Source organism: Dermacentor albipictus, chromosome 7 (assembly GCF_038994185.2).
Source record: "Dermacentor albipictus isolate Rhodes 1998 colony chromosome 7, USDA_Dalb.pri_finalv2, whole genome shotgun sequence".
NCBI classification, from domain to species: Eukaryota; Metazoa; Arthropoda; class Arachnida; order Ixodida; family Ixodidae; genus Dermacentor; species Dermacentor albipictus.
In genome coordinates, this window is record NC_091827.1 from 135146542 (window position 1) to 135160792 (window position 14251).

The 14251-nt window shown below is 53.4% G+C and overlaps 1 protein-coding gene and 1 pseudogene across 2 annotated transcripts in view; one reads left to right on the forward strand and one right to left on the reverse strand.

The window, feature by feature from the left end:
• Positions 1 to 14251, reverse strand: part of LOC135911544 (tigger transposable element-derived protein 6-like) — a 374082-nt pseudogene that overhangs the window by 289185 nt on the left and 70646 nt on the right.
• Positions 1 to 14251, forward strand: part of LOC135911545 (1-phosphatidylinositol 4,5-bisphosphate phosphodiesterase classes I and II-like) — a 590731-nt gene that overhangs the window by 178874 nt on the left and 397606 nt on the right. The gene's annotated exons all lie outside the window — the stretch shown is intronic.

Sequence of the window (14251 nt, forward strand, 5' to 3'; positions counted from 1 at the left end):
ATCCAGTACCGCTTCCGAGGTCGCCTACTTTTTCTTGCGCTCCATCGTCTTGCGCCACGAGGCTCCTCGCGTTCTTCTCAGTGACCGTGGCAAGGCGTTCATTTCACAAGTTCTCGAGGAAGTTCTTCGGGCCGCTAATACCGTCCACAAATCTACTTTTACCTATCATCCGCAAACCAATGGCCTTACTGAGCGCTTCCACCGTACGCTGTCTGACATGATTTCCATGTACATTCGTCCTGACCACACTGACTGGGATAAAATTCTTCCTTTTATGACATTCGCATATAATACTGCTATTCAACGAACTACCGGCTACACCCCTTTCTTCCTTGTGTATGGACGATCTCCTTCCACCATATTCGACAGAGAATTCTTTTTCGCACCTTCTTCGCCTAACGCGTCGCTTCCAGAACATTTTGCTTCCCGAGTTTCACATTACCGTCAAATCGCCCGAAAAAGCATAGAAGCTACCCAAGCTAAGCGCAAGCGTCACTGCGACAACAAACGCCGTGACCTACGTCTTCACCCTGGAGACCAAGTCCTGCTTTGGACTCCAGTCCGCACTGCAGGCCTCTGTGAGAAGTTCCTTAAACGTTACATTGGCCCATACACCGTTGTGCAGCAAACATCTGCAGTGAACTATCTCGTCCGCCCAATACACTCCGTCACTGACCGGTGCCGCCGAAATGCCGAAATTGTTCACGTCTCGCGGATGAAGCCCTTCACTCCCCGTTTAGATAATCTTTAATCTGCAGCCAAGCTGGCCGCTTCCATGACGGGGGGAAGTTAGTGTAAGCACTATTAACGTACTTCGTCGTTTTCACTTGTACACAGCCGTCGTTTTCACTTTTACATAGCCATCATCATCTTCCTGGTTCTTCTCCTTCGCGCATGAGCTGGGGCGTTGCCTCTTTTGGAATAAACAGCGCTGGACAACTTGGTCGGTCTCGGTATTATAATATGTATATATACCTCAATGAGGCAGAAAGCGCTGGCATCAAAACTCCACCTTCAGCGCTAAAGCATGGCTCACTTCAGAGCATGCGCACATTGCATAAAACGTACGCCTAGCACCATTGCGACACATTGCACGTACACATCAGAGTACACGCTCACTTCGTAAAAAGCAAGAATCTTAGCATTCAAATGGTTTGTAGGTGCTCGCAGTCACCAAGGTGCATCGCAGCCCGAAAAACAGCTCACATGAAGCAAGGCATAAACAGCGCATGACGAATGACTGCAATGACCCCACGATAAAGCTGATCGTTACAGATCGTACCAGCACTGCACAATGCACAAACATGCACGTACGGTCTTCGTTCGTAAAGATGAAACGCGCACACACAACACCTACGATCGCACTCTTTTTCATTCTGGCGCGTACTGAACATGTCATGCTGAGAATGTACGTGATAGCATTCACGTTTGTAAAGCACACGCTAAAAACGGCACGAAACTCACAAAATCGGAGGTTTCATTGCTTCCGACCCTCGCGTAAACACAACACACTTTTGTCTGTTGGCGATCGCACGCACTGGAGAGGTTAGGAAGGGTACAGCGGCTTGGTGCGCTCGGCGATTGTCTCTGCGAGTGCTGGGTAACTCTTGTGATGATTACAAATACTACAAACTGCTGCGGCAGCCTAGGGGCCTCGCGCTTCGAACCGGCACCATGTTGGTGTGGTCGGCGAAAGTTCACGACCCTCTCTCGTGACGTCAGCACTGGCAGTCCGCCCGCGTGCGGTACGACTTGCGGCGATGGGCGGCTCGAGCGTTTACAGGCCTTTGCCGACTTAAGATGCAGACGGAAGCTTGCGTGGGCGATGTAGGCGCGGATAACACAGGCTTCCGAGAGTGAGGGTGACGCAAGCAGGTTTCCCTACCGCCCGTCGAGGCCCGAGCCACAGGCGCGCTCGAGGCTCGGTCTCGCAAACAGTGGGAAGTTTCGCTGCTGCTCAAATTGGTCATTCGATGCTTTCGCATCAAAACCAGTCGCGATTGCAAAGTCACGGTGATATTTTGCTTGAAATTCGCGACAGCACCAGTTCGACAAGTTGTGCAAACTTGTTGAGCTTGTTAACAATGCAATTTCTGTAAGCCCGCATCCTTTTGTGAACGTCACAAGAGGAATTATAATTGAACAAGACGTACTAGACTTGGCTGAAACTGAGTTGCTTAAGGCCTGGAATTCAGGGAAAACACGAGAAGGCGGGAGATGGAAATTCAATACGATGAACAAAACGAGAACAAGGTGAAAGCAGGAGCCAACGCTTCGACAAGCGGACTTTTCTTCTTCAAGGCGACATATCAAGAAGACATATCGCCTTGAAGAAGACAAGTACACTTGTCGAATCGTTGGCTCCTGCTTTCACCTCGTTCTCGTTTTGCTCATCGTATTGAGGCCTGGAAGGAGGATGTCAAGGATGTCCAGCGAATTAAGATCCGACGAGATGACAAAGACATTCTGACAAAACACCTCATTCTCAGCTTTTATACAAGCACACTCCCCAAACACATTGAAAAATGCCACATCAAAATCAATCATCGGTGGTACATACCAAATCCACGACGCTGTTTTAAGTACGAATGATCCGGTCACGGCTCTCACAGCTGCCGAGACCGTGTGGGAAGTGCGCGTCGCATGGCCACCCCGCGGACAAGTGCAATGACCCACACTAATTTGCAAACTGTGATGGTCAAACACTCAGCCTATTGTCATTCAGGGAAACAAGAAAAAGAAATCATCACCCTCAAGGTCAAAGAAAACATTACCTTCAAAGAAGTGGGCAAAGGCCTTTTTTTGTACAGAAGCCTTCATTATCCCAAATGGCACGGCAAGGGCATTGCCACTACGCTTCTTGGCAACCGTAGGGACCACGCATAGCGGACCGGTAATAGTACTTCCCTAGCGTAAGCAGCTGTCCCCCCTGCCCGCTGTGGAAGAGAACAGCCAGCATTCCTGTGGCCTCTATAGGACCCCGAGGGGGACATAGAAGCACGTACGCGAGGCGATCGCCAAGTACGTCAGTGTCTCATCGGCGCCTGGAAAGAGCCCTGTCGACTAACAAAATCTTCTGAACAAGCAGCACAAAACTGCTTCACTATGGATACACAAATATTACATCGGAATGTCAGGGGACTTCTACACGAACTAAATGTAAGAGAGTAAGCCTACAGCGCTTCAGAGAAAGAATGCGCTTGTTTAGTTTGGGCCGCCCAGAAGTTGTCGTGTTATTTGTACGGAACGAAGTTCTTCGAGACCGATCACTGCCCTCTGACGTGGCTCAATCAAATGTCACACAAAAATGGACGCTTGCTCCGATGGAGCCTCACTCTCCAGGACTACAACTTCTGCGTTAGATATAAGAAGGGAAAGTTGCATAGCAATGCGGATGGTTTGAGCAGGGTAATTTGAATTCTGCGTTTAAGGGTCCCGCCTAAGTTTTAGGGTTACTATTGTTAATTTTGTTAAGCCAAGAAGATCCCCACTCATTTAGCAGGATTCCCTCCATGATTGCTGAATTCGTCAGCACGAAATTGCTTCAGAAATTGGCATAGCGAAATGCAGTATTTTTTTGTTTCTGCACTTACGTTTTCTTTGAAGCCTAGCGGGTCTAAAGTGAGATCCAAGGTCCGTCATCTCGGCGCAGGGCCGTGTTGTGGGGTTCGTTTTGCAGTTGCCTGACCTTGTTGGATGTTTTGGGGTGGCGACATCATTACACAAGTGGTCGTTGCGACCTAAGGCATCACCCCCTGGCCACCAGCCGTTCGATTCCTGCCCAGCGGTTGTCAGCCCTGAACAGTCGAGATTTTTCAGGCCATGGAAGAGCTGTGAAGAACGGCCCGCTGAGGAGCAAGTTTTGCCAGCCAGTTGCGACAGCGGCGTCAACTTTTCTTGGACAGCCTGCCACGTCCGCCACTCTGCGTCTCGGGATGCCGAGATGAGTTCGACGAACCAGACTTTGTGACGGAACCCGCCACCGCCGACCTAGTCTGCTGTGAACAAGGGAGTGTCCGAGGGAACGTAGTTAGAGGCTCCTTCCCACGCACCGTTCCTGACGTCAGCCTCGAGTTCTGCGAAGACTGTCTGACCTCGGTTGAGGACCGTGAACCTGTGCGGAAGTGTGTGTGTGTAATCCCTCGCGCAAAGAGGCGGCTCGTCTACGGTGCCTGGTCGGCCGTTTCCCTCGCCTTGGGATCGAGGGGGGACCGAGTGTTTATAAACTGCTGTTGTGCGGCTGCTCAAGGTACTTTCTCTCGCAGTCATGCTAGACTGATGAACTGCAACGTCCTGATGTAGATACTGTAAGTAAACCCATATTCCTCGTTCTCGATGAGAAGCAGTCCTTCCCTTCAACAACTTCCTCAGCGTGGATAAGTTGGACGACGGCATGGGCCAGCTACCATGTAATTCATGCCCGACTCCAATCTTGACAACGGGTTACGAGCGGTGGGATTGACCACCCAATCCTGACAACTGGATGCCAGCGGCGAGATCGTCCTACAACTTTAACAGTGCGCACTGAAACGGCTACCCTGGCTTGTCGGTTAGATGACTTTGAAGACAGGTCATGACGGGAGAATCTCACTTTTCACGGTATTTTTGAGAAACCGTCCGAGTCATGGGCTGATGCAGAAGAAAGCGTACGTGAGCTCCTATCGTTCACCCTGTAAACATACAGCTGTCTGATGAAGCAATTGTTTGTTCACACAGGTTGGGTAAATACGCGCCAAATAAGTGCCGCCCAATTTTTGTGAAGTATTTAAGCGCTAAGGTCAAAGAGGACATTTTTTCAGCATGCAAGAAATTAAAAGAAACCGGTGTTAGTGTTAATGGGGATTTCTGCCTTCCTACACGCACCTCCCGCAAAAACCTGCTGGAATTTGCAAAAAGACATCGGAGAACCGTATTCAACTCGCCGCAATAGCCGCCGGTGGCAAGAGCTGCAGCGATGGCCGCTGGCTCTGTTTCGGCGTGCGACTGCATTTCGCAGTCACCGATGCTGGAGCCCTCAGCCATTGCCGCTGGCTCTGTTTCGGCGTGCGACTGCATTTCGCAGTCACCGATGCTGGAGCCCTCAGCGATTGCCGCTGGCTCTGTTTCGGCGTGCGACTGCATCGCGCAGTCACCGATGCTGGAGCCCTCAGCGATGGCCGCTGGCTCTGTTTCGGCGTGCGACTGCATTGCGCAGTCACCGATGCTGGAGCCCTCAGCGATTGCCGCTGGCTCGGTTTCGGCGTGCGACTGCATTGCGCAGTCACCGATGCTTGAGCCCTCAGCGATTGCCGCTGGCTCGGTTTCGGCGTGCGACTGCATTGCGCAGTCACCGATGCTGGAGCCCTCAGCGATTGCCGCTGGCTCGGTTTCGGCGTGCGACTGCATTGCGCAGTCACCGATGCTGGAGCCCTCAGCGATTGCCGCTGGCTCGGTTTCGGCGTGCGACTGCATTGCGCTGTCACCGATGCTGGAGCCCTGAGCGATTGCCGCTGGCTCGGTTTCGGCGTGCGACTGCATTGCGCAGTCACCGATGCTGGAGCCCTCAGCGATTGCCGCTGGCTCGGTTTCGGCGTGCGACTGCATTGCGCAGTCACCGATGCTGGAGCCCTCAGCGATTGCCGCTGGCTCGGTTTCGGCGTGCGACTGCATTGCGCTGTCACCGATGCTGGAGCCCTCAGCGATTGCCGCTGGCTCTGTTTCGGCGTGCGACTGCATCGCGCAGTCACCGATGCTGGAGCCCTCAGCGATGGCCGCTGGCTCTGTTTCGGCGTGCGACTGCATTGCGCAGTCACCGATGCTGGAGCCCTCAGCGATGGCCGCTGGCTCTGTTTCGGCGTGCGACTGCATTGCGCAGTCACCGATGCTGGAGCCCTCAGCGATGGCCGCTGGCTCGGTTTCGGCGTGCGACTGCATTGCGCAGTCACCGATGCTGGAGCCCTCAGCGATGGCCGCTGGCTCTGTTTCGGCGTGCGACTGCATTGCGCTGTCACCGATGCTGGAGCCCTCAGCGATGGCCGCTGGCTCTGTTTCGGCGTGCGACTGCATTGCGCAGTCACCGATGCTGGAGCCCTCAGCGATTGCCGCTGGCCCTGTTTCGGCGTGCGACTGCATCGCGCAGTCACCGATGCTGGAGCCCTCAGCGATAGCCGCTGGCTCTGTTTCGGCGTGCGACTGCATTGCGCAGTCACCGATGCTGGAGCCCTCAGCGATGGCCGCTGGCTCTGTTTCGGCGTGCGACTGCATTGCGCAGTCACCGATGCTGGAGCCCTCAGCGATTGCCGCTGGCTCGGTTTCGGCGTGCGACTGCATTGCGCTGTCACCGATGCCGGAGCCCTCAGCGATTGCCGCTGGCTCGGTTTCGGCGTGCGACTGCATTGCGCAGTCACCGATGCTGGAGCCCTCAGCGATGGCCGCTGGCTCTGTTTCGGCGTGCGACTGCATTGCGCTGTCACCGATGCTGGAGCCCTCAGCGATGGCCGCTGGCTCTGTTTCGGCGTGCGACTGCATTGCGCAGTCACCGATGCTGGAGCCCTCAGCGATGGCCGCTGGCTCTGTTTCGGCGTGCGACTGCATTGCGCAGTCACCGATGCTGGAGCCCTCAGCGATGGCCGCTGGCTCGGTTTCGGCGTGCGACTGCATTGCGCAGTCACCGATGCTGGAGCCCTCAGCGATGGCCGCTGGCTCTGTTTCGGCGTGCGACTGCATTGCGCTGTCACCGATGCTGGAGCCCTCAGCGATGGCCGCTGGCTCTGTTTCGGCGTGCGACTGCATTGCGCAGTCACCGATGCTGGAGCCCTCAGCGATTGCCGCTGGCTCTGTTTCGGCGTGCGACTGCATCGCGCAGTCACCGATGCTGGAGCCCTCAGCGATGGCCGCTGGCTCTGTTTCGGCGTGCGACTGCATTGCGCAGTCACCGATGCTGGAGCCCTCAGCGATGGCCGCTGGCTCTGTTTCGGCGTGCGACTGCATTGCGCAGTCACCGATGCTGGAGCCCTCAGCGATTGCCGCTGGCTCGGTTTCGGCGTGCGACTGCATTGCGCTGTCACCGATGCCGGAGCCCTCAGCGATTGCCGCTGGCTCGGTTTCGGCGTGCGACTGCATTGCGCAGTCACCGATGCTGGAGCCCTCGGCGATGGCCGCTGGCTCTGTTTCGGCGTGCGACTGCATTGCGCTGTCACCGATGCTGGAGCCCTCGGCGATATGGCCGCTGGCTCGGTTTCGGCGTGCGACTGCATTGCGCTGTCACCGATGCTGGAGCCCTCGGCGATGGCCGCTGGCTCGGTTTCGGCGTGCGACTGCATTGCGCAGTCACCGATGCTGGAGCCCTCGGCGATGGCCGCTGGCTCTGTTTCGGCGTGCTACTGCATTGCGCTGTCACCGATGCTGGAGCCCTCGGCGATGGCCGCTGGCTCGGTTTCGGCGTGCGACTGCATTGCGCAGTCACCCATGCTGGAGCCCTCGGCGATATGGCCGCTGGCTCGGTTTCGGCGTGCGACTGCATTGCGCTGTCACCGATGCTGGAGCCCTCGGCGATGGCCGCTGGCTCGGTTTCGGCGTGCGACTGCATTGCGCAGTCACCGATGCTGGAGCCCTCGGCGATGGCCGCTGGCTCGGTTTCTGCGTGCTACTGCATTGCGCTGTCACCGATGCTGGAGCCCTCGGCGATGGCCGCTGGCTCGGTTTCGGCGTGCGACTGCATTGCGCAGTCACCGATGCTGGAGACCTCGGCGATGGCCGCTGGCTCTGTTTCGGCGTGCGACTGCATTGCGCTGTCACCGATGCTGGAGCCCTCGGCGATATGGCCGCTGGCTCGGTTTCGGCGTGCGACTGCATTGCGCTGTCACCGATGCTGGAGCCCTCGGCGATGACCGCTGGCTCGGTTTCGGCGTGCGACTGCATTGCGCAGTCACAGATGCTGGAGCCCTCGGCGATGGCCGCTGGCTCTGTTTCGGCGTGCTACTGCATTGCGCTGTCACCGATGCTGGAGCCCTCGGCGATGGCCGCTGGCTCGGTTTCGGCGTGCGACTGCATTGCGCAGTCACCCATGCTGGAGCCCTCAGCGATGGCCGCTGGCTCGGTTTCGGCGTGCGACTGCATTGCGCAGTCACCCATGCTGGAGCCCTCAGCGATGGCCGCTGGTTCTGTTTCGGCGCGCGACTGCATTGCGCAGTCGCCGATGCTGGAGCCCTCGGCGATATGGCCGCTGGCTCGGTTTCGGCGTGCGACTGCATTGCGCTGTCACCGATGCTGGAGCCCTCGGCGATGACCGCTGGCTCGGTTTCGGCGTGCGACTGCATTGCGCAGTCACAGATGCTGGAGCCCTCGGCGATGGCCGCTGGCTCTGTTTCGGCGTGCTACTGCATTGCGCTGTCACCGATGCTGGAGCCCTCGGCGATGGCCGCTGGCTCGGTTTCGGCGTGCGACTGCATTGCGCAGTCACCCATGCTGGAGCCCTCAGCGATGGCCGCTGGCTCGGTTTCGGCGTGCGACTGCATTGCGCAGTCACCCATGCTGGAGCCCTCAGCGATGGCCGCTGGTTCTGTTTCGGCGCGCGACTGCATTGCGCAGTCGCCGATGCTGGAGCCCTCAGCGATGGCCGCTGGCTCGGTTTCGGCGCGCGACTGCATTGCCCAGTCACCGATGCTGTAGCCCTAAGTGATGGCTGCTGGCTCGATTTCGGCGTGCGACTGCATTGCGCTGTCACCGATGCTGGAGCCCTCAGCGATGGCCGCTGGCTCGGTTTCGGCGTGCGACTGCATTGCGCAGTCACCGATGCTGGAGCCCTCAGCGATGGCCGCTGGCTTGGTTTCGGCGTGCGACTGCATTGCGCAGTCACCGATGCTGGAGCCCTCGGCGATGGCCGCTCCATTCTGCTGTTTCGGGTATTTTCTCGGCTCGGCCGCCACCGTATCTGGGTCTATCCTAGACGATTCTGGAAAGTTGCCAAGTGCTCGGATGCGAGGAAGGTCTCGAGAGCCTCCTTAACCTTTTCATGGCTACTGGAAGAAGCCTCGTCCTCGCAAGGGACGTTCTGCGGAATGGCCCCTCTTTTTAGAACGGCGACGGCCTCGCTTTGCTCACGCTCTCTCTCTCTCTTTCTCTGAGGGTTTCACCACCTCGCACTTTTCAGGCTTTTCAGTCACTGGCGCAACCTCAGTGTCTTGCAAAGGACAAAATTTTGGACATTCTGACCTTGTTTCTCGCTCTCCACAAAAATACCAAAATGGCGCAATGATGCGTGTTTAGCCAGATCGTACCTCTTGAAGTCGACATCGGAAGGGCGAGCTATGCAACAGGACACGTTACAGGGAAGTACACCCAACAATCCTACAGACCAAAAGTCACGGTCCAGCAGTACCTCCGCGCAAACGTTCTCGAAAAAATAAAAAATAAATTTTCTGTTTTCCCCGTCCTAGAATAGACTATGCCCGCAGTACCCTGAGATGCTGGATTTCCTTGTAGATTTCTGCTATTTCCTTTGCGTTCTTTATCTCGCCCTATGTCAGCTTCTTTCGCGCGGTGGCGTTCCCTGTGGCCCTGAATATCCTCCCAAGCATCCGCGATCTCCTAGTCGCATCTGCCGCTTGCCTCTATTGCATCGATGACCTCCGCCTTTTTTAGCGGCTTCTCACAATAAATGCCGAATCCCCCGCATATCGCGTCTGGGTCCGTTCTGCGCAACTTCCTTCCATATATGGCTACCTCTCTTTTGCTGAAAAGTTTCTTAAGGAATTCAGTGTTGAAGCAAGGTATCTTTCAACAATGCTTCTAACAACCTTGTTACCAGGAAGAACCACGTTAAGCCTGGCAACTCTCAAGGAGAAAAGGTAGTGTACTCACCGCGCCGAAGCTGAAGCGCTGCGCAGACTTTCTCGCCGCTGCCATCCAATGTTGCAACTGGGGGTCCGAAGAAGTGGGAATGTAGTTCGCTCGTGGAGGGGGCTGGTCCCGGTTTTACAGGACGTTTGACAAACGTGTTTGTATTTACATATTTACACGAAAATGCAATGTAGAACAAAAAAAGTTCTGGAAAACGTTGTAGCAGCGGATCACTCCCGCCAGCCGTTGCTCCTTTTATGCCCTCATCCGGATTGGTGGGACATCGGATCCCACCAATCCGGAGGTTTGTTGCCGTTTCCCTTTGAAGGGAGCTTTGTCGGAAACGCACGCACATCACTGGCCACAAACAGGGAAATGGGGAGCGTACGCTGACTCCGATCGTACACTGCCTCCGTCCCCGGCGTGGATATGCCAATTAGGGCGGCTGACGGGTGATGGACCATATCATTGCACTGACCACGTCTCCGGCGTTGATGTGCCAATTTGTGTGGTGGACAAGTGATGGCCGTATCGATGCTAATTGCCCAAAGCTCTCCTGACCGAGTTACCCCCGTGTTGACCATAAATAGTCTGTTTTGAGAACCATTTTGACGAGGCCGTCAGCCCGTTCCGCACAGTCGCGTCAGCCGTGACCGTAAGTTGTCTCGGGGTGGTCGACCGATCGCGATAGCCCGTCCACCGCCAGGAAGAGAGCTTGAAAGCGGGCAGCTCATCGGTGCCCCTTGAAGAGGCCTTCGCCGCCTCAGCAGGCTCAGCTCCTGCTCGAAGTCCCTGGCTCGCCGGGAGGATCGAACGGCCGATCACAACAGCGTTGAGTAAGCTTTCTTTGGATAAGCTACTGAATTTCCATTTATATTAAGAGGAGTTCAGCAACGGTTTTGTCCGGTGAACGCTGATGAAGGCAAGCGTGTGGGGGCTTGTTCGGCATCGAGTGTCCAAGAACAGCCAGCCGCGTCGGAGGCTCGAATTTGCTTTGAAGCTCTTAAAAAATATAGTTATAAAACACGATTATAAAATAAAAGTTACCTTCCGTACGCCTCACTCGAAGAGACTTCTTTTTTTTGGTTTATCTTAGCCAGTAATCAGTGTTGTTTTGTCTCACGTCGCGTCTTTCTTTATATTGATGAAAAAAGAAACTCGAGTCTCCGTAGAAAGCTCGGATATAGGGAAGCATGTGAAAAGGGTCGGTTACAGCGAAAGAAGTGCGCATGTCATGTAGCGAAGTGTTGGGGCAGCTGCGGCAAAACAGTGCTATCCGAGAACTCCTTCATGCAGCGTCGTTGTCTTACGAGTTCCTCGGAATAAACGAGAAGGAAGGGGATTACCCGAGGGACCCGATTTTATTTTATTAGTCATATCATACGAAGCCAAGGAACACTGACAGCAAGGACAACATAGGGGGAATTACCTGTGCTTAATAAATGAAATGAAGAAACGAAAAAAATAGTGAAAATAAAAGTGGATGAAAAAATAACTTGCCGCAGGTGGGGACCGAATCCGCAACCTTCGAATTTCGCGTGCGATGCTCTACCAATTGAGCTACCGAGGCGCCGTTCCCCTATCCACTTTCTTGGGTATTTATGTTTTCCTAGTAGAACCCTAGGAGTGTTAGCCAGCGCCACCACTCACAGACCTTGGCGGCGGACGTGGAACCTCCTTTCTGGCGCAAGCGTCACGAGAACGTGATCTTTTTGGGTGATGGCGGCTGGTCAATTAACCCACACATGCTACCTGAAGGCATCAATGTTGCCGGATTCGAGACCCTCGGAATGGCGTACACGTCTGCGAAGGGCGCTTTCCCCTGTGTTCCTTTAAATCCTACTTTTCCCGCACGCGACGGCGTCCAAATGGCTAAGTCACTTAATCTTTATGCGTTTCTGCATGAGAGAGAAAAACGTTTATTGAAAACAAGTGAATGGTGTCGTTTCCGTGAGGTGAATAGGTGGTGTTAAGAACGGCCAGCTGCAGTGCAAGTTTTGCCGCCCAGTTGCGACTGTGGCGGCAACTATCCTGGAGCGTCGCCGCGCACCTCTAGCCACGGCGTGACTAAGTCGACTGTGTGTGAACAACAATACGCGCGTCCTCGACTCTCCGTCGCTGGAGCCGAGTTTGAAGAAGTCGCCATCGTGACTAAACCGGCTCGGCGGACCAATTATTGTTACTGAGCCGCGGAACTTCTACTGACACCCCTTCCCCCGCGCCGTCCAACACGCCAGACAATGGGCTGCCGGCGGGCGCGCTGCAGTTCGGGGAATAAATGCCCCTACGGTGCCTCGTTTTCCCCTATGGTACCTGGTCAACTCGCGTACGGTGCTTGGATGGCCGTTTCCGTTCGCCAGGGTATCAGGGGAGGACCGAGTGTTTAAAAACCGCTGTTGTGCGGCTGCTCAGGACACTCTCTCTCAAGCAGTCATGTTAGACTGATGTACTTTCTCAAACAGTCATGTTAGACTGATATAAATACTGTAAATAAACCCATATTCCTCGTTCTCGATGAGAAGCAGTCCTTTCGTTCATCAACGTCCTCAGCGTGGATAAGTTGGACGACGGCATGGGCCATCTACCTTCTAATTCATGCCTGACTCCAATCTTGACAACGGATCACGAGCGATGGGATTGAACCCCCAATCATAACAGTGGCAACCACCCGGTTCTAAGCCAGTCACCCGTTGCGGATATGGCAACTAACAACGGTGTTAGTTACCATTTCTATTTTAATTTTCAGTTTATAAAAATGATTATATAGGCTTCTTTGAGGCCGGGTATGCCGAAATCCTGAATAATGTAATCCGGCAAGAAAAAAAAAGAGTCAATAACCAGCACCGTAACTACGGTTCACTATTCGGAACAGTCACGCAGGTCGTGAGGAGTCCACACAATAGGTTCTTTTGTCTATACATCTTTACAGCGTCTATATTTGCTCATAAATCTGGACCCGGAGAGGCCAAAGCGGCTTCAGCATAAATACATCGTTGTTTGTCTGAGCGTAGAGGCAACAGTATATTCCTGCTGCTGGGACAATAAAGAGTGCGTATTAGTTGAGCGCTGTGTGCGCAATCATCCTCATATATTTGCGCTGTTGGTTGAATGAATGAATTAACGAGTTTATTTCTCTTGTTTACAACAGAAAGGAAGCAGAAGCTAAAGTCCATGTGGCCTGACAGAGGCTTCTGCTCCCATGACAATTCGGCACGCAGGCCGTACGCAGCAACATGTATCATACAGACATACAGAAATCATCTGCAGTGTTGCGAGCCAGAATATTATTTTCGTAAAACAGGACATGTCCGCAAGAAATTTGAGAAACCGACAGGATACTCAAAGTACGATACATTTTGTTTCAGACCAACTACAAATTGAGAACAGAAGAAACAAAAGACTGACAATTTAAACTGCGGTTCTACTGAGACGAACTCAGTATTGTTCAGAATGAGACAAGTTTTGAATGATTTATTTGAACATTCCATAATTTCATCTTCAAAATCACGTAGGCGATTTAATAGTGAAGGTGCCTGGTAACTGACTAGTTGTTTTCCATAACCGGTTTTTATTTTTGGTGTTCCCATGTTATGTTGTCGAAAGCTGTAGTGCGGATTGGTGGGTACATTCAAGATGTACTGCGATTTGTTTTGCTTGATGTATTGCAGCAACTTGTAATAATACACCTGGTTTGCCTTTAACATAGAATGTTTTATAAAAAATGGCGGGGTTATAAAGTTTTGTACAAGGCCATAATATCCCTCGAATGCACGTAAGACTTTTTTTGCAGCACTATCAATTTATTATAATTTTTTTTGCGTAGTGCCACAAATTAATATGTAGTAGGTTAATCTAGAATAAAAGAGTGCGTAGTACAATGAACTTTTCAACCATGGAGAAACCAGAGTACTCAGTCTGTATAAGCAACCAACAGTTCTGCTTAGTTGCATAGCAAGTTTGTCGATGTGCATGTTCCAGGCCAAGTCCTCTTGGAACCACACTCCCAGAAATGTTTGACATTTTACGTGCTGTAAACTATAAAAAAAACTGTAAAACGTTGTAAAACTGTAAACGTAAAAAAGAAAAGCGTTGTCATCTTATCAATGTCTTCCATACTGGAGATTCAAACAGCTGGCGAATTTTCGTCCTTGTCTACAAACACCTTGCCGCCAGCCGTCTACACGAACCGCCATCTCAATTCCTTCTTCCTTTCTACTGGGGCACCAATAAGTCGTTTGCCATATCGTGGGAGGTGTTCGTTTAGGAACACCTTTGAGGACGACTGAAAGCCCAGTGCCTTTGTATCCATTCTGCTTTTCTTAGCTTTGCTAAGAAAGGCATTCCTCTTGGTTCTGCGGACAAACCGAACAATGATATTTGCTTCATCATGTCGAGCAGTAGGCACTCGGTGGCAGATGTCGATGTCAGCCTC